Below are 21,373 nucleotides of genomic sequence, written 5' to 3'. Positions count from 1 at the left end.
TTCCTTGTTGATGCCAGAGGTCAGAGGAGAATGGCCAGACTGGTTCGAGCTGATAGAAAGGCAACAGTAACTCAAATAACCACTCGTTACAACCGAGGTATGCAGAAGAGCATCTCTGAACGCACAACATGTCGAATCTTGAGGCGGATGGGCTACAGCAGCAGAAGACCACACCGGGTGCCACTCCTGTCAGCTAAGAACAGGAAACTGAGGCTACAATTCGCACAGGCTCACCAAAATTGGACAATAGAAGATTGGAAAAACGTTGCCTGGTCTGATGAGTCTCAATTTCTGCTGCGACATTCGGATGGTAGGGTCAGAATTTGGCGTCAACAACATGAAAGCATGGATCCATCCTGCCTTGTATCAACGGTTCAGGCTGGTGGTGGTGGTGTAATGGTGTGGGCAGAGGCGCACCTTGTCAACAGGCAAGGCAGGCAACTGCTTGGAGCCCCGTGCCGCTAGGGGGCCCCCGATTGCCAGTGGGACAAACGGGAATTTCGTCCATAGGGATTGAATGATGGATTACGTGATTTTGCGTGCTCCTGTCCTGTTGTACAAACAATACATCTGTACATGTATGCTATCTGACTGTGTTCAAACGAGTTCAAAGAATCCACACATATAGCCTATATTTTTTTTTAAATGATAGACATGCGCGATATTCTTACCATGTTTTGCTTAATTTAGCAACAAAGCTAGAAGATAGTCGCTAACGTTCACTGGTCAAGACGGCTGAAGTGCACACACACAGTTCTAGTGATTATAAGAGATGTTGTCTCATCGTAGTGAAGTATCATGATACTTATGTAATTGATATGAATATGATTGTCACAAACATCTTTTAATGAACACATTGATTCTCGGATGGCCAGCTACACCCGGTAGATATATAGCAACAGGCGAATACGTATCAAGTGCCAACGTAGAAAGGGCCTACTTAACACGAGTGCATATCAAAATTCCGATTGGATGGAATGTTGATTGACATTGCCTTTGCTCAGTCAAAATCCAGCCCAGGTGTATAACTTCCCCGTTTCGAAAATGAACGTAGCGAATGGGTGACGTCAGAGATGCCAACTCTCACGCTTTCGCCATGTGACACACGGTTTTGCCTGTTTTCACACGCACTCACGCCACACATCCAATTTCTCACGCAAAAAAAAAAAAAATCCGATCTTGGTCTGAGACTCTTCCGTTCCTTTTCAAACTCCACGACGGTAGATGCCGAAGTAGACAGAAGAAGAGATACAGAGACCGCCAAGACAGCAGGAGAAACCAGAAACTACTTTGAGAAGTCTGATAAAGAAGAGAATCTGAGCTGAGACTAGGCCAGTATAACCATGCACACAGATCATAGACAAGGACTTTACCCAGCTTCTGACCTGCTTGTGCTGATTATGCCTCGTTTTAGCTATTTTTGTAATGCATTCATCTGTTTTGTTGCTTGAAAAAGTTGTACTGTTTAAGCACTTTATTTGTTGCACTTTATTTGTTGCAGTTTATTTGTCTCTGATGGACCATGTGGTGGGAGACTTTGAATGAAGAATAATGTCCCTCCCTAACTAATCTTGTGTCGTTTTTGGCTGAACATAAATCATTAAGTGCTCTTAAGAATATAATTATTCACAACATGGGTTAGGTTTTAGTTAAGAATTAGTTTAATACCATTTTAATGAAAATATCAATCAACCTACTGTAGGGTAGTCTACACCTTTTAAATGTCTCGTTAGGGCACCACCTCCTGTTATCGTAGGAAGAACACGGTTTAAATCAATTTATCAGTCTCAATTAAATCATTTGCATATCTGAAGGAGTGAATCCTTTACTACAATTTGTACCAGTCATTCTCTGCCGTAAAACAACATCACAAACAACTTCTTAAGTGTGAATAAATATTTATTTAATAAAGTGACAACTATGAATAAATGGACTAATAGAATATAGGAGTGTAATCAAATAAACGAATATGATAAGGTATGAAATAATTAATTTCGGGAGCGATGGTGAGAGATGGAGATGTTTAAGTCCTAAACTAAAGGGAATGGATTTGATATCTAATCTAATCAATCTTCTCTAAAAGATGTTAGTAGGGAGTTTCAAAGTAGTGACACCAACTCTTGTCTTGAGCGGTAGGAACGATTCAAGCCTACTTTTCCGTAGAGTCTTCTCGGCGTCGGTGATGGCGGAGCGTCGGTGTGACGAGATGGTGACGAAGCGGCACAGCTGATGCAGGTCTCTCTGGGACCGGTAGATAGGACTCGTTGCTTGGTCTGCAACTCCAACACCCAGCTTTGCTTGAGAGCGTTGTAGGTGTTCAGTCAAAGGCAGATGACACTTGGCAATGCCTTTGTGTTTGAAGAAAGAAACTGGATCGTCACGTCTTCTTGATGTCGTTGCTATGGCAACAGCTTCTTGATTTCTTGATCCGTCGAAGAGATTGGGTCTTTCTCTGATATCCCAGCTGACTACGCTGGCTAACTTATAAACGATGTTGGTTAGTACTTCGGTTCGTAGAGTATAAAAATGAATAAAGCTAGAAAAATATTTAAGTCACTATAAAAATCGTACGTCGGGAAAAACATCGGACGAGAAACAAACAGAGCTTGAAAAGGACCGTATTGTCAATATTCAAGTTGTTCTTAAAGTTAGTAAGTATAAACGTGACTAAGTACATAAAGAAGAAAACTAAAATAAAAGTAAACGTGAATGGAAAGTGGAAAGTGCAAAAGTCCGGAGAAAGAGCGGCGGAAAGAGCGTCTCCTTGGTTTTATGAGTTAATTATTCAGGGCATGTTTGGATCGGGTTTCCAGAATCTTCGCGCGGAAAGAGAAGGGAACGCCTAGTTCTTTGTTTCGAGATGTCTTATTGCCTGATCTTCTTAACCTATTTTATATTACTAATTTTAATCATTCCATCACTCATCATGGCTCGTTAGCAATGTTTTCCGTATGCGACAACACTCAACATCACAACATGACAAGATGAGGTATCAGAATGACTACATCAAAGTAACTCAAAAACATCAATAAATTAATAAACTCAAGTTCTCTTTACATTGACATTTTGCTAATAACAAAAGGTTGAGGTTTCTAAAATAACAATTCCAACAGTTATGATTTCAACTAATAGCTACTATTAGTATAAGAACATACCTAAGTTTCAACATTCTTTAACTTCAACAATTGATTAAAAGAGAGAAAATACTTTTAAAGATAGCCACTTGATGGCAATGTTGATCCATCCTTACTGTGACAAATTATGTGAATTTGGGCTAGCATTATCGTACAAGGATCAGAATCGTCTCATTGTGATCGTAAGCACTTCCTGAACAATAATATATAACTTACCAGGTTATTACATTTTCAATAGTCATATTATCAAACTTAGGCTCTTTTAGAGAAGAGAAATGCAGATCAGAGTCTGGTCCTGGGGAAAGAAAGTTATTTACGACCTTCTTATCTGTGTTTCACTCCTTCGGTCACACTCGGAGAGGGGAAGAGCAAAAACCTGTGAAAAGCATGTTTGCATGTATGTCTCTGAAAAAGGAAAATAAGTACATCACAAGTTTAAAACATAATTGAACATAACATTAAGGTTTCTAGACTTTGTCCAGAAGAGTCACTTAATTCAATCTTTGCAGTTCCTGACATCGTGTTGATGTTCTTTCGATTCAGGACTAATTAGTCAAGAAACAAGAGTGGGAAATTCCACAAGAAGTGTAAATCTGTCTTTTTGGCTCAGATGACGTCCTCAGCATTAGGGAGGTCCGATAGTGTGGGTCTGTTCAGTGTTTAGACATGGCACCTTTATGGCTAAGGTGTAAAAGGTTGATCTGTTAAAAGAGTTCTTCTGCAAAACAACTTCGTAAATTTAAATTCCAGAGAGGGGGAGAATTGAGAGGACGACTGGTTCCCCAACACTACCTAGGTCAAATCTTAAACACTGATCTATGAATAAGGCTTTATTGTCATTTAGGCACACCGATAGTTTTCTGGTTGAATGTTCAGCTCAAGTCTACAGACTAAGACCTACAAGTCATGATGCCGAACATGAATCAGAATAAGTTCAGGTATTGCACATCTTTAGCAGACCACCCAAAAATCCACTAGAATGCTGGAAACCACATCTACTTAATCCAAAATCTCCTGCGGGTGGACCTTCAGCTATGTCTGCTTCACAGAATGTAACCAATATTGTCCATCTTCAGTGGGCTGCCCCTATCAACAGCTTTGGACCTCCCCACAAACCACCAGAATGCAGGGTACAACATGGGTACAACATCAAATCAATTCCAATTATCTTATATCTGAGTCACCAATTTGTGTGACTGCGTGCACGGCATAATTTTGGTCACCCACGACAAAATCTCACTCCAAGGTTTTTTGAAAAGTTGGCAGGTATGGGTGACGTTGTATCATTCAGTAACCTAAATTGGAAAATTAGCTGCAGGAAAATGAAGAGGAGCTATCCATCTGGTAGTGAAAAGAAGAAGAAAAAAAAACAGAAGAAGCAAAAAGAAAGAAAGACAGCGGTAAGTGGAGCAGATAATGATTTACTTTAAATTTTGTACAAAGTTTATATTGGGCTGTTAAAGCAATTTACTGTATTTTATTATACAATTATTTTATTATTATTTTTATTTATTTATTCTTTACTTTTATTATTTTATATTTCCCAAAATAACAAGGTTGTTCATTATTATTTCATTTCATTTCATTTATTTCATTTCATTTTTCGTTGGTGTCAGATTATTTATAGCCTAACATAATGGTGATGAACACTGGTTGTGTGGCAGTGTACCCATCTTCTGATGGCTACTTCCAGCAGGATAACGCGCCATGTCATAAAGAGCGAATCATCTCAGACTGGTTTCTTGAACATGACAATGAGTTCACTGTACTCAAATGGCCTCCACAGTCACCAGATCTCAATCCAATAGAGCACCTTTGGGATGTGGTGGAACGGGAGATTCGCATCATGGATGTGCAGCCGACAAATCTGCAGCAACTGCATGATGCTATCTTGTCAATATGGACCAAACTCTCTGAGGAATGTTTCCAGTACCTTGTTGAATCCATGCCACAAAGGATTAAAGCAGTTCTGAAGGCAAAAGGGGGTCCAACCCGGTACTAGCAAGGTGTACCTAATAAAGTGGCCGGTGAGTGTATATGTGCGCGACATGCTCACAGCCCAACACGTGTGGAATATTGACAAATTGACAACGGCGGAAGGCGAAGCAGATACGCTGGGGAACGAGGAGCTCGTTTCTAGACGAGGCTCCACCTACATTATTTTCAACTGGTTTGGTTTTAAAAGTCTGATGCGGATCAGCAATTTACAACATGCAAGGTTTGCAAACAAACACAGCTCAAACCAGAATATGAAGAAAATGCGCAAGAAGCAACGTCGACTTCATCCAAAGCCTCCAGTAAAAAAACAAACAAACAAAAAAAAAAAACTCAGATGAAACTTGCCAATGCACTACAGTCAAAAGGATTAGGCTAAAATGATATTTATTTATCGTCATTTTTATCGTTACCGTGATAAATAGCAGAAATTATCGGGATAAATTTTTTTGTCCATATCGCCCATCTCTAGTGTCAATATACGTATAGTGTATGTGTATGTGACTGCCATCCTTACTTCACAGTATACTGTAGTAGTATTAAAGCATATATGTATAGAGTGTGAATAAAGTGTGAAGATCAATAAGTTCATTCATTCATCTCAAAGCTTCATCATTAAATGGATCAGACAGTTTGATTGACAGGACAGATAATCAGAGGTGCAGAGTTTTTACCACCATGATTCAGACTAGGACTGAAGTATGGGTAAAGTTTGTCAGTGAAGGAGCAGCCAGTAAAGGAGTAGATAAGAGCTGCAGTATCTACATCATGAAAGGAGACCACACCCTCCTCATAATCCACAAATACCCCCACCTTCTCACGAGGAGAACCAAGAGAGAGACGCACTGGAGGATCAACATTAGCTATGAACTCATTTTCATTTCTTGAACTTACAGTCCAGAAACCATTCTGAGGACTTGCTTTGATGTTTCCCTTCCTGTTGATTGACTCTCTGACCACTCCTAGATCCCAGTCAGTCTTTCCTTTAACCTGAACCTTAAAGTAAAATCTACCTGAAGAGAAACTCTTCTTTCCTAAAACACAAACACATGTAGAAAATCTCTCTGGGTTGTCTGGAAGATTCTTCCTCACATCAGTATGATTCACTTGTTTTCCATCATCAGTCAGGATGAGGTCAGGATGTGCTGTAACAGGATCAAGAGTCACATAAACTGCATACTGCTGGAGCCTCTTCAGCTCAGCCTCAAGCAGCTTCTTCATGTCTTTACTGAGTGTCTCCTCCAGCTGAGTCACAGCTCTCACCACAGTTCCCTCATATGATGGTGGACAGACGTTGACCTCTGTCCTGTCCTTGGTGGGTGGAGCAGCTTTCAGGGAGGAGACGCTTTGGAGGAGGTGGAGGTGGTCTTCAGAGCGTGAGAGCTGCTTTATCTCAGAGCTCCTCTTCATCCGCTCAAAGACTTCCTGTTCCAGATCTTTGATGAAACCTTCAGCCTGTTTCTCTGTTGTTTTCTGTTTGTCTTCGATCTCCTTTATGAGCTGGTTCAGGCCTCTCTCAACAGACTCCTTCAGAGCAGTGAAGACCTGAACACCTTCTGCTTTCTCTCTGTCTGCAGCATCTTTACTCATCTTCACTGACTCTTTCATCTCCTCAATCTTGAGTCGTCTCTTCTGGATCATCTGCTGAATTTCATCCTCTGTCTTCCCCAGCTCTGCCTTCTTTCCTTCATATTCTTCTTTCAGAGGAACAACCTCATGCGTCTTGTGGTCTAAAACAGAACAGAGCATGCAGACACATGTCTGACAGGTTTATCATGCTTCCTACACATCCTGTCTTCCAGGTTGTCCACAGGGTGGATCAGCTGATGTCTTTTCAGGCGTGACACTGTCAGATGAGGCTCCAGGTGAGAGTCACAGTAGGAGAGCAGACACACCAGGCAGGACTTCAGGGCCTTCAGTTTGGTTCCAGTGCAGACGTCACAGGGAACTTCTCCTGGTTTGGCAGCTTGTTGCTCTGAGCTGCTGCTGCTGGCTTTCTGTTGAGATTCATGTCTGAGCTGAGCAACCATCTCAGAGAACAAAGTGTTGATCTTCAGTTGAGGTCTAGTGAGAAACATCTCTGTACACATTGGACACTTGCAGATGTCAGTAGTATCCCAGTGTTGAGTGATGCAGTGTTTACAGAAGTTGTGTCCACATGGTGTAGAGACTGGATCAGTGAACACATCCAGACAGATGGAGCACACAAACTAATCTTCAGATTCCAGACATCTGGCAGCAGACATGTTTACACACTGACAACAACAGAGAAAGAGAGAAAAAAACACAGATTAAGTAGAGATTCAGAAGAGAGCTATAGGAAAAACACAACCCACGTACAATGTCATTGGAAATGTGCAAAAATAGTTCCAATTTCTTTTGAGATCATAGCGGAGTATGAGTATGATACTATAGCAGCCTGGCAGGCCGCTGTTTTATCAACATTGTATGGGAAACCCTGAACAACATTCAAACTTGGTCCCTCCTTCACCAGAGAGTGAGCAGAGGAGTTTAAGTGAACTAGAAAATGAATGAAAAGGGGGAGTGGTGCCAGTGGCAATGAGATTGAAGAAGATTTTATATTTTGTTCTAAAGCACTAATTTCTGGAGTGAAGCTCAGAGTTTTGATGCAGGTTGTTGAAACACAGTAAATATTATCAGCTGTACTCACCAGTATTTGAGTCAGATGTTGAGAAAGAACAGATGAACTCAGTTGAATTCGTCTGGACTGCAGCTCCACCGTTGCTCTGACAAACTTTCAGTTCCATTTCAGGAAAGTGACGTTTAATCTGATCTTTCCAGTTTTGCTCCTCCTCTGACTGCAGTATAAAAGCAAACACAATGAAAGGATGGGAGAGCGAGAGAGAGAGAGAGAGAGAGAGAGACAGAGAGAGAGAAGAAAGTAGAGGTGAGAAAGGTTGTTCCTAATTTTGATGATATTATGCAGGTGAAAGAAGGCAGCGGTGCGGCACAGTGGCGACTTGGTTAGCACTGATGCCTCACAGCAAGAACGTCCCGGGTTCGAATCCATGGGCCGACTGGGCCTTTCTGTGTGGAGTTTGCATGTTCTCCCTTTGTCTGCAAGGGTTCTCTCTGGGTACTCCTGCTTCCTCCCACCATCCAAAGACATGACATTAGGTGTGAGTATGAATGGTTGGCTGCGATGGACAGCAGGGACAGCTTCAACCAGCTGGGATAGGCTCCTGCAGACCCTGTGACCCTTAACAGGAATAAGCAGTTACAGAAGCTGAATGAATGAAAAGAAGGCAGGTCATTTGCTTTATGTGAGAATTAAATGTCCTGGTCAAATATAACACCAAGTTTAAGAGTAGGAAGTTACAGGTCATCCTTTTTGTCTTTAATGCTTGGAGTTTAACCAGATCATTAGTTTCATCTGGTTTCATGGATGAATGTCATGGGCCTTCATTTGTTCTAAGCATTAAATCACATAAAAACCCAGAGAATTCAGCTAAAAACTCAGAGTAAGGGGCAGGTGGGCGATAAACCTCAACAAAAACAATTGTTTTATGTTGTCATGTTTTTTGTCATGTTTCTGTCATGTCTTCCGTTCTTGGTTTTCTGTCATGTCTTTCATCATGGATTAGTTTCTGTCATGGTTTCCATTTAGTCCTGTCATGTTTTCTGTCATGTCTTTTCGTCATGTCTTTTCACAGTCACGGTTTTAGTTTCTTGGATTTTCTGTTTATTGTATTTTGTTTAGTCTTGGTTTTTTCATAGTCATGGTTTAGTGTTTAGTGTTTAGGTTTTCTGCTTCCTGTTATATTTTGTTAAGTTCTGAACTTCCTGTTTTGTTACCCCATGTTTTCTTTTCATTAGCTCATTGGTTTCACCTTGTCCCTTGATTTGCTTCACCTGTGTCTCGTCACCCTTGCTCCTCGTGTGTATTTATAGCCCTGCCTTCCCCTTTGTCCCTGTCGTGTCATAATGTTTGTCCGCCATGTTTCACGTCACAGATTTTTCATGCCTCGTTTTAGTTTTGATAGTGTTTTTGACTTTTGTTTTTGGAAATCCTGCATCATCAGCAGCGTCCTTAGTTTTTGCAAGTTTTGTCTTTTTGTTAATTAAAAACCTCCTTTCGCCTACTCCTGCCTTCCTGAAGTCTTGCATCTGGGTCCGAACCCCCAATCCCCGCAACCCCTATTTGTGACATATGTGTTTTCAAGTCTGAATGAGCAAGACTAAGAGTAAGGCATTCAAATGAATTAAAACTTTTCTTAGGTCTAGGATTAAAAGAAAAATCAGAGTGGAAGATTGCTGCCACTCCTCCTGCTTCTCCTTTGCTTGTGCCTCAAGGAATGTGATCCTTACTATGACTAGGTGGCATTGACTCAAATTGACACATTCATCGTAAACCAGCATCTCTGCCTCCGGATAAATCGCTGCTTTAATGTGGTGGAGGGATTTGTCCATGTGATCCTGGAATCCTGTCACTGGGTCTTCGGGAAGGGGGCAAACAATCCAAAAGACCTTCATTAATCGGGCAATGAGGAGCTGCTGCACCTCGTCCACAAGAGGGAAACTGTCTAGTAACTAGGCTTTCCTCGATGAGACGTTGTCAGGCACAGCCCAAAGAAACAATTTAGAGTCGCCTCCGTTGGCCCCTTCAACTTGCTGGAAATTGGGATCGGTTGCAGTAGGTGTGAAGCAAGTAAGGTCAGAGACCAGGGCGTCCTGACTTCTGGCATAGCAGACTGGTTCTATTAACAACTTGTCTACAATGAACAACTGTCAGCAACAAAATGACAATGCAGTTACAGAAACATCTTCTGATGCACAACCTTGGACACATCATCACTGGTGTTTCTGGACTCACGGGGTGTTTCGGGTGTTGAAACAGACATCCTCTTCTGGGCGACCTGATTGAGGCAGATCAGACCCTGGCCTGATCTGAGTGGCATACTACTGCCCCCTCTGCTCTCACCTCTTCAACCAAAGCCATCTGGATGCGTTGTCTGCTGCCTCCACATTGTTGTTTATGGGTCTTCTTCAGTTGGCACCTGTTACGCTCAGTCTACCGTAGGCCTTGCTCAGGGTGTGGCCGGCAAATCCCGACACTGCTCCACCAGCTCCTAGTGTTTCTCCCTCTTTCTCTCTTGAGCCTCCTCCATCCTCCCTTCCCAAGGCACTGTTATCTACAACAAGATCAGTTGTCTTGTGGCCTCAAAGACCAAGATGATGTCAGGTCTCAATGTGTACTGGGTGATGTGTGGTGGAATCTTCAGTTGCCTCTCTAGGTCAACTGTCATTGCCTAGCCTCGGGCCATGGACAGCAAACCAACAGAGCAGCATTTCAGTATTCTCGCTGGTATTTGTCCTTCCTGCTGCAGATGTTTAACCAGTCTGTGGTGGCCAGCATCCTCTTCTATGCTGTGGTTTGCTGGGGAGGAAGCAGCAAGAAGAGGGACGCTGCTCGACTGGACAGACTGGTGAGGAGGGCTGGCTCAGTGGTGGGCACAGAGCTGGACTCTCTGGTGACAGTGGCAGAGAGAAGGACCCTGGACAAACTGCTGTCCATACTGGACAACGCCCACCACCCTCTGCACAACACCTTCATCAGGCAGAGGAGTGTGTTCAGTGGCAGGCTGCTGTCTCAATCCTGCTCCACCAACAGACTGAAGAACTCTTTCGTCCCCCTGGCCATCAGGCTGTACAACAGCTCTCAGTGATGGCAGGAGACACAATAGACAATGGACAAATCTTTTGCACCTACTTACTGGACACTGTCATTTACCATGTCTGTCTACCTCTGCTACATCTGGTGACTGTGATTTTCATTCATTTTTTCCCATTTGTAGCTCTCATATTTATAAAAAAAAAAAAAAAAAAAAACCTTCTACTTCTACTGGTCACTTTATATTTCTAACAGGTCACTTTATATTTATATTTCTAATAGGTCACTTTATATTTTTAACATAGTTTATAGTTGTATAAACATTTTATTTCTAGTCACTTTCTATTTTTTATATAGCTTTTGTATTTTATGTTCAATGTTTGTAACTGCTACTGGATGCTTGAATTTCCCTCGGGATTAATAAAGTATCTATCTATCTATCTATCTATCTATCTTCCTTGACAAAGTCGATGGCCTTGGCTGTGGCTTGATGGTATCGGCTGACCTTGATCGCCTTGCTGAGGACCTGATCGTGCCTCCATCAACACCGGCCCTCACCTAGTGCCTCAGGGTAGCTGCTCAAGATGTGTTCTAGTGTCCCTGGCTTGGAACACAGAGGGCATGCAAGTATCCTATCTATTTTGCCCCATGTACACAGGTTAGATGGGCTAGGTAGGACGTCGTAGACCCCTTGAATCAAGAACCTGATTCTCTGGGGGTTCCACATCCAGATGTCCTTCCAGGTGACATTCCACTCCATCGCCTGCTCCCACTTCATCCAGGCACCTTGCTGCCGCATGGCCACTGCTCTGCTGGTTCTCTCCTCCTCAACTGAAGCTCGCACCTCCTCCTGCACCAGCCTCTGCCTCTCCCTCCTGCTGGCCACTTCACTCTGGCAGGGCTCCTTCAGGTTGACATCTGACGTGGGCTCTGGTGGTGTCAGCAGTGCATCGCATGGCCCCAGCTGTCATTCTCTGTTGTGGTCAGAATAGGTGCCCTTGTGGAGGTCGTTGATGGCATCCTTGGAGCAGATGAGTTGGCCAGTCCTCTTTTGGCCAATGAGCTGTTTGGTCAACTTGAAAGGGTTGGCAAGAAATGCTGTCCTCTTCATTACTTCATTTTTTTCCTTCTCCTGTGGAACTCTGCCCTGCCAAGGGTCAAGAGTTGTTTCCTCAGGATTGCTCTCAGATCCGCTAGGCCAGCACTCTTCACTTCCACTGCTGCCCGGTACTGCCTCTTTAGCAGCTTGAGTTCTTCCCTGAGGCGTTGGAGTTTCCTTACTCTGTGGCTTGGAATATGTGCCGATGGAGCGGATTTGGGCGCCACAGTTCTGAATCGTTCAGCTGCGATGTTCACTATGAGCACAGTCATCGTTATTAGTTGATGATCCACGTCTCCCTTGGCTGTCACTTCCAGGATCTGCTTCGCATTCTCATCGAACTGCTGCCACTCAGCTCTCTTTGAGAACTGGGGCCACTGGATCCTTGGTTGGGCCGAAGGAGCACAACCAATTCTTGTGGCTGCAGCTTGCTGGCTTTGGAGGCTCTGTGGGTTGTCTCAAGGTGCTGTCTCTTGAGGGGGGTTTGGGTGGCAGGCGAGCTGCTGGCAGCAGGTGTAGGCAACACGAGGAGGCGCTGGGCACTGTGGGTTGCCTCCAGGCCTGGCTCCTCCTGCGTCTTACCAGAAGTGGTGACTTCTGTGCGATGTGTCGTCATCACTGCTGCTTTCAATCGTTTCATCCTGCCCTTCTCATTTTTGCAGCTCTTGCCACAGATGCACTGTCGTTGCCATTGTTCTGTTGTCCTGTGTTATCGTTCTTAGGTCCGTCCTGTTGGGGTGATCACCCCCCTTGGGCACCACTGGGGGTATTTTTTCTTTGTGGGTTTTGTAGCTAGCTTTAGGTTCTTCCTCTTGGAAGAAGTGGTTTGAGCTGCCAACCCTCTCCACCCTGGATTGACGTCTCTCTGACTGTCCTCTGTCTCTCAAGCTGTCACCACACTCTTCGTGTTCGTCACCCAGTCTATTCCTGGTTGTCACTGGTGCTCCCAGAGTATTTCAGTTATTGCACATTGAAAAAAAACTTCCTCACCACTGATCTCTGTAAATGAAGTTCAGATGGTCTACCTTGTCTTCCTGCAGTTCTTGGTCTACTTCCATCCTAACTCTCTGTCCCTGAATCTTATTGAATTGGAAAGAGTGCATTAAAGTGTGGTTCTCCTTCTGCTTCTCTGGATCAGCTGCAACACATCTGACAGGACATGTTTCCACTGGTTCACATGTGGTGAATGTTTCAGTGATTCTGTTGTTTTACCAAATAAGTGACCTGTATTTCAGTAAACTGCATTTCTAGAAAGGGTTACTAGCTCAGTGGCCATTGTTAGCCAGTAATTTTTGCAATGAAACTGGGGTGGGAACAATTTTGTATTGACTGAATGAATTACTTCCGACCAGAGGATTTTCCATCACACCATCAGATAAAGTTAATTTCTTATTTTGCATGTAGCTTAAACACCAAAGCACTTCTGTTCAGTTATGTTAAAACTGTTCTTGTCTGATTAAGACATGCAGTTTGTAATTACTGTAGAACAACCAGAGATGTATGAAAGTCATAAGATCAACATCAGAGTAAACGTGGAGGTGTTTGTGGATCTTTCTGTATTTAGAGACCAAAAGGGAATTGACAAAACACCACAATCACAATTATAACATCTGTAAAATTAAATATGTCCTTACAGGTCACTGAGCTAGAGGCTCTTACTGAAGCACGTTAACATGATGAGGCCAGAACAGAGAACATCTACACAGACTTCCCTCACCTCCTCTGATGAATCTGTAGTCAGTCACAAACTTGTTTCAGCTCTCCTGGAAGTTATTCTGTTACGTGGAGAATAAATGTGACGCTTACACAAATAACTTTGATTCCATTTCCACAGCAACACATGTCCTGAACACAAAAATGTTGTGAATTCCTCTTTTGAAACACATTGTGTCAGTAACTGTAGTAACATCCTTGTAATAACAGCTGTACCAGTATTGTAGTATTAAAGCATATATTTACAAAGTATGAAGAAACTGTGAAGATAATTAACTTCATTCATTGATCTCAAAGCTTCATCATTTAATGGATCGGACAGTTCGATTGAAAGGACAGATGATCAGAGGTGCAGAGTTTTTACCACCATCATTATTACAGGGACTGAAGTATGGGTAAAGTTTGTCAGTGAAGGAGCAGCCAGTAAAGGAGTAGATAAGAGCTGCAGTATCTACATCATGAAAGGAGACCAGACCCTCCTCATAATCCACAAACACCCCCACCTTCTCAGGACGAGAACCAAGAGAGAGACTGACTGGAGGACTAGCATTGGCTTTGTATTCATTTCCATTTCTCAACCATACAGTCCAGAAACCATTCTTAGGACTTAGTGTGACTTTCCCCTTCCTGTTGATTGACTCTCTGGCCACTCCTAGATCCCAGTCAGTCTTTCCTTTAACTTGAACCTGAAAGTAAAATCTGCCTGAAGAGAAACTCTTCTTTCCTAAAACGTTGGCACATGTAGAAAATCTCTCTGGGTTGTCTGGAAGATTCTTCTTCACATCAGTATGATTCACTTGTTTTCCATCAACAGACAGGATGAGTTTAGGATGTGCTGTTTCAGGATCAAGAGTCACATCCACTGCATACTGCTGGAGCCTCTTCAGCTCAGCCTCAAGCAGCTTCTTCATGTCTTTACTGAGTGTCTCCTCCAGCTGAGTCACAGCTCTCACCACAGTCCCCTCATATGATGGTGGACGGACGCTGACCTCTGTCCAGTCCTTGGTGGGTGGAGCAGCTTTCAGGGAGGAGAAGCCTTGGAGGAGGTGGAGGTGGTCTTCAGAGCGTGAGAGCTGCTTTATCTCAGAGCTCCTCTTCATCAACTCAAAGACTTCCTGTTCCAGATCTTTGATGAAACCTTCAGCCTGTTTCTCAGTTGTTTTCTGTTTGTCTTCGATCTCCTTTATGAGCTGGTTCAGGCCTCTCTCAACAGACTCCTTCAGAGCAGTGAAGACCTGAACACCTTCTGCTTTCTTTCTGTCTGCAGCATCTTTACTCATCTTCACTGACTCTTTCATCTCCTCAATCTTGAGTCGTCTCTTCCGGATCATCTGCTGAATTTCCTCCTCTGTCTTCCCCAGCTCTGCCTTCTTTCCTTCATATCCTTCTTTCAGAGGAACAAACTCATGTGTCTTGTGGTCTAAAACAGGGCAGAGCATGCAGACACATGTCTGGTCGGTCTTACAGAACAGCTCCAGAGGTTTATCATGCTTCCTACACATCCTGTCTTCCAGGTTGTCCACAGGGTGGATCAGCTGATGTCTTTTCAGGCCTGACATTGTCAGATGAGGCTCCAGGTGAGAGTGACAGTAGGAGAGCAGACACACCAGGCAGGACTTCAGGGCCTTCAGTTTGGTTCCAGTGCAGACGTCACAGGGAACTTCTCCTGGTTTGGCAGCTTGTTGTTCTGAGCTGCTGCTGCTGGCTTTCTGTTGAGAATCGTGTCTGGACTTAGCAACCATCTCATTGATTAAAGTGTTGATCCTCAGCTGAGGTCTAGTGTGAAACATCTCTTTACATAGGGGACAGTTGTATATATCAGTAGTATTCCAGTGTTGAGTGATGCAGTGTTTGCAGAAGTTGTGTCCACATGGTGTAGAGACTGGATCAGTGAACACATCCAGACAGATGGAGCACAGAAACTGATCTTCCGATCTCAGATATCTGGCAGCAGACATGTCTACACACTGACAACAAGAGAGAAAGAGAGAAAAAACACAGTTTAAGTAGAGATTTATTGATCATTGATGAGTTATTGAACTTCTATCAGACTTCAAACATAATGAGTTTAAAATAAACTGAGATATTACTTATTTTATCTCCTGGTGTCAGTTTACGGCAGCTCATAAAAAGAGGTCAGTAGGTCTCTTTTACAACCATCTGCAGCTCAAACTGAGTCTAAAGTTCATTAAATTCTACTGATCGTTGTCATTTTATTGATGTCAAGTGGAGACAGAGAAGAACATCAGACTTCATTTAAATATTTAATAGGCAGCATTTGTTAATTCTTGTTAATTCTACTGTCTATATATTATGATGTTATCCTTCTATTAAAATGGCTGCATGTAGAATAAGATTATGTGTTGTCTATCGGTCAGTCTTTAAACTACCATAATAACAGGCATATTGGATTTAGCGACAATTAGCAGTAGCCCGTGCAGTTCATCATTTCAACGTAGGAGAGATGTTTTCTTGATATACAGTCTATGTTCGGGAGCAATAGGAAAAACACAACAGACGCACAATGTTGTTTGAAATGTGCACAAATATTTCCAATTCGTTTTGAGAGTAAATTAGACCCTGGCGGGCCACTATAATATTAACATTGTATGGGAAACACTACACAACATTCAAACTTGCAGAGGAGTTTGAGTGAGCTAGAAAGTGAATGAAAAGAGGAAGTTGTGTTAGTGTGAACTAGATTGAAACAGACTTTATATTCTGTTCTAAAGCACTAATGTCTGGACTAAAGCTCTAAGTTTTGATGCTGGTTGTTGAAACACAGTAAATATTATCAGCTGTACTCACCAGTATTTGAGTCAGATGTTGAGAAAGAACAGATGAACTCAGTTGGATTTTCTTCAGACAGAAACACAGATTTGTCTGGACTGCAGCTCTGCCGTCGCTCTGACAAAGCTTCACTTTCATTTCAGGAAAGTGACGTTGAATCTGGTCTGTCCTGTTTAGCTCCTCCTCTGATTACAGCTCTGTTTGTGACAGTTTATTTCCTGCTTCAAGTTCAGACATGAAAATAAAAACAAACACACTGCACAAGAGTTTTTCTGTTTGAACTATAAACACAGACATAGTCTCTGTCACAGAGACCATAGGAATCACAAGTCAGCACACAAACCAGGTTTAAAAAGGTGTAGGAGGAAGATGGAGAGACAGACACACAAGTATTAACATGCTATATAGTAGAAGCACACAATGCATGAGCAGTAAGATAGAAGAAATTAAATAAGAAATTAAAGGATAGGAGAGCGAGAGAAGAAAGTAGAGGTGAGACAGGATGTTCTTAAATTTGACGATATTATGCAGGTGAAAGAAGGCAGCCAAGGTCACTTGCTTTATGTGAGAATTAAAAGACATATCCTTGTCAAATATCACACCAAGTTTAAGAGTAGGAAGCTACAGATCATCCAAGTGTAACACACCTGGTGTGCGTTTCACCAAACCTGCAGGTATATGTAATATCTAGGCTCTAAGAGGAGACTGGCATAAAATAGTGCAGTAAAGTACATGAAACACTTTAAATCCTTCCCGTAATAATTCACACCAACAGCGGAATAGTTTGGATTCACTGTATTATTTCTTTTGAACTGGTTAACTGAATTTTCCAACCATTTTTTGCAATGAATTGTAACTAAGAAATTTATGTCCAAAGATAATATACGTTCCCCTGCACATTTTCAAAAGGCCGTTTTAGTCCCCTGCACTTTTTACCGTCCAAAAAACAATGTTACTATAGTAAACAGAGACTCGTCAAGCACTAGGACCAAGCGGAAAACAGCCGCTCAAGCTGAAGCCTGTTTTCCTTAGTTTAGCCCCGCCCACAAGCTCCTCCATTGGCTCTGCTGTTTCTTGTGTGATTGGCCGTCCCCGCTGTCACTCCACCTTGATGTCACACCGGTCTGCTCGTCTGCGGTCAGGAGTCCTTGTTAACCTGCTACTGTAAGTTGTTCGTTTGTTCTGTCTGGGTCACGTCAGCTAGAAGGATTGTAATATCAGAGGTTACATTAACTTTTGAATCGGTGTCCATGTGCGTGCCGACATTTTATTCAGTTTCTCCCCACATGTGATGCCAGTTTGACCTGCCCACCACTGGGTGGTGCTTTGTAAATGAGCTCTGTTTACCATATATTCCATTAATAAGTGTAAAATTGGTGGTACTGAGTTGGAGTGAAGTTGACTAACAAGGTGAAACTCAGAACTGGGTGATAATGTTTTGGTACATGCTTTACAACCAGTCAAACCAAAAAAGGGAACATTAAACTTAAAAGTAGCAATAGAAAACTAAAAGAACTACTAGAAAACACAGTCAACTGAAAGATTAGAGTTTTATTAAAAATACTTGTTTCCCCCCGACTTCTGAAATCAAACTTTTGTCCTTGCTCTGTGTAGACTCAACAAGGTGAGTATAAATCAGTCTTGGTTACTCAACCCAGATTTGTGAAAGTTTCTGTTAGTTTGAGTGTACTCAAGTGTCCTACCACCCTTTATGAGAACGACTGTCCATCCTGGTCAACAGATGAAAAAGCAATGGTATGAGTTAGAGAGATGAAACTGACGATGAAGATAATGGCGATGATCCACTGACGAATGATGAAGGAGAATGATAGGATGGAACCAGAAGGCGGCTTGTGCAACTCATACCAGTCTGTAGATCAGCTAAACAAAAAACCAGCCTGCACAAAATGTGCAGGAAAATCAATAACTGTCCTTGTCAATAGTCCATGAGTGTTTTTATCCCTCTCTCAAATTGTTACACACAGTATCGCACAACAATCCCTCATACCACATTTAATAACATTTCACTCACATATTTATGCTTGAACTTAATATCTTATACCAAGCTTAATGAAACAGCTTACAAGAACATACACAATGCATTAATCACATAACACTACCCATTTCATGCTCAAGTTAGCTGAGTTAGCTGAACACTACGTAGCATTTCTCCTACAGTATTCAACATTTCCAAATAAACCTACCGTTTATAATATCAACCGGATATGAGTTCATCCCGACAGGTTTTTTTTTTTTTTTTTTAAACATACGTACATAACCTACAGACCTCAATGTGATAACTTATTTAAAGCTATCAACAACTAGAGTCCTAATTCAACGTGTTAGCTAGCAGCTAACTCACCGGAATATTCAATAACCACATCGTATAATTTGAAGAGTACTCGTCCTATCACAGAACCCTGAGGAACTCCATAACTTGTTTTTATAGAAGTAGAAGAATAATTGTTGACAAACTGGACTCTGTCTGACAGATAGGATTGAAACTAGTCTAATGAGGTTCCTTTAATCTTGATCACACTTTCCTGTCTGAGCATCAAATGAAGCTCTAAGATCTAACAGGACGAGTATTGAGACAAGTCCATTGTCTGAAACCATGAGGAGATCGTTGGTAACTTTAACCAGAACTGTTTCTGTTCTGATGAACTTTACTCTTCAATCAAACCAACTGATTAGCAACAACTTTTTCTAGAATTTTAGAAATAAAAGGAAGGTTGGCTATTGGTCTATAGTTGGCTAAAACATCTGGGTCTAGAGAAGGTTTCTTAAGTAAGAGTTTAATTATGGCAATCTTAGAGGACACATATCCTGTTAATAAATATAAATTTATCTGGTTAAATATGGAGGTGTTTATTAGTTGAGATGGGATCTAGAAGACAAACTAATGGTTTAGATGCTGTAATTACTGAAGTGAGTTCAGAAAGATCTACTGGAGAGAAGATTTCCAAATATTGATTAGGTCCTACAGAAGTTTCTTATGTCACTGTACTTGTTAGAATCTGTTTTGATTTTTATGTTTTTCCTGTTTTACTTTGTAGTGTGTTCTGTTGTGTTGCTGTTAGTTTTGCTTCCTGTTTTTTCCCTCCTTTGTGATTGCTCTCTCTGCCCTAATGTCTTTCACCTGTGTCTTGTTCCCCAGTGTATCTGAACCTTGTCTCATGCCCCTTGTCTTTGCCACATTGTCTTACCTGGTGTTCAAGCTCTCTCGTGGTATTTCCCTTCTTGCCTCCTGTGTCTGATCTGTTTTGCTATTTTTTTGTCATTTGGATTTTGCTCATTGCAGAGATTTTTATATAAGTTGTTAAACTGTCTTTCCATGCTATGTGAGCTTCTTCAGAATTAGTGAGATTCCAAATTCTTTCCAGCTTTTAAACTGCCTGCTTTAAACAGCGCAACTGTGAATCATACCAGGGAGCTAGCCTCCTCCAATTCATGACCTTCTTTTTCAGAGGGGCAACTAAGTTTAGAGTTGTACTAAGCGATGCTGCAGTGCCATCAACAAAATAATCTGTTGGAGTTAAATTTAGGTTGCTGTCGTCCATAATAGTGGCACATGAGGTGAATAATGAAGGAATTAACTCAGATAAGAATCTACTGTAATGAAATATTTCTATGTAATTGTAAATTCAAATGTTATGAGTAAATACTTTCAAACCTTCAGTTTCTATGCCGTATGTTAGTACAAGATCTGAGGTGTGATTAAAACAATGAATTGATCTGTTTACATTCTGAGAAAAGCCAATTGAATCTAGTAATGGCGTAAATGAAGAGCTAAGGTTGTCACTGACAACATTAACATTGGTGTTAAAGTCACCTAATATAATGTCTCTATCTGTTCTAAGCACTAAATCTCATAAAAACTCAGAGTAAGTAGTAGGTGGGCAATAAACCTCAACAAAAAGAATTGGTTTTTGTGTTTCCAGGTCTGAATGAGCAAGACTAAGAGTAAGGCTTTCAAATGAATTAAAGCTTTTCTTAGGTCTAAAAATCTCAGAGGAGGATTGCTGCCACTCCTTCTCCTTCTCCTTTGCTTGTGTCTCAAGGAATGTGAACATTGCTATGACTGGATGGTGTAGACTCATTTAAACTGACACAGTCATCATGCTGTAGCCATGTTTCCGTCAAACTAAATAGATCAATCTGATGATCAGTTGGTTATAATGGTTATAGGCTCTGCACTGCCATAGAGAGCTGAAGGTTATTTCCCAATTAAAAACCCTTCCTCATTGATGACTCTGTGTCAGGTTGAGGTGGTTTTCAGGATGTTTGAGATCTGTTATCCCTCCAGTGTATTCATGAACCACCCTGGGTTCAGCTCCCAGCTTGCCTCTCTACTATCCTGGCATCCTCTCCAGATTTCCAAACCAACCCAACGGGCCTCCTTTGATTTGAAAAAACAGCATCTGTGACTCCGGATGAATCACTTCCTTAATGTGGTGGAGGGGTTTGTCCGTGTGATCCTGGGATCCCGTCATTGGGTCTTAGTGAAGGGGGCAAACAATCCAAAAGAACTTCATTAATCGGGCAGTGAGGAGCTGCACCTCGCCCACAAAAGGGAAACTGTCTAGTAACTAGGCTTTCCTCCATGAGACGTTGTCAGGCACAGCCCAAGAAACAATCTACAGTTGCCTCCCTGTCAGCCCCTTCAACTTGCAGGAGATTGGAATCGGTTGCTGTAGGTATGAAGCAATAAGGTCAAGGACCAGGGCATCCTGACTTCTGGCTTCTCAAACTGATTCTAGTAATAACTCATCAACAGTGAAGAATACTTTATCAACACAATAAACAAATGTCAACTAAATGACAATAAAAAGTTAAGGATCTAAACGCCATCAAGCTGCCACCTTTCTGAGTCTCCCAGTGGTTCGCCTTTGAAAATCTTAAACGCTACGAAAGTAAAATCAATAGTTCCTCTACTACATTTGTCTCTGAACTCCAATAAGAAAGTGTCACTCTGAAAATCCTGAAATATCACCAAGAACATCCGTCCAT

At 42.0% G+C, this 21,373-nt stretch overlaps 1 pseudogene across 1 annotated transcript; it reads right to left on the bottom strand.

The window, feature by feature from the left end:
- Positions 1-5,535: 5,535 nt before the first annotated feature.
- LOC311506355 lies at positions 5,536-15,542 on the bottom strand (annotated as a pseudogene). Its single transcript has 4 exons — positions 13,881-15,542; positions 11,416-11,691; positions 10,155-10,282; positions 5,536-7,384 (listed from the first exon to the last, which is right to left on the bottom strand). The product of its transcript is annotated as an uncharacterized misc_RNA (transcript).
- Positions 15,543-21,373: the final 5,831 nt, after the last annotated feature.

The sequence above is a fragment of the Chelon labrosus genome (assembly GCF_963514085.1).
Source record: "Chelon labrosus genome assembly, chromosome: 2".
Classification (NCBI taxonomy): Eukaryota; Metazoa; Chordata; class Actinopteri; order Mugiliformes; family Mugilidae; genus Chelon; species Chelon labrosus.
This window is presented reverse-complemented; position numbering and strand designations above follow the sequence as displayed.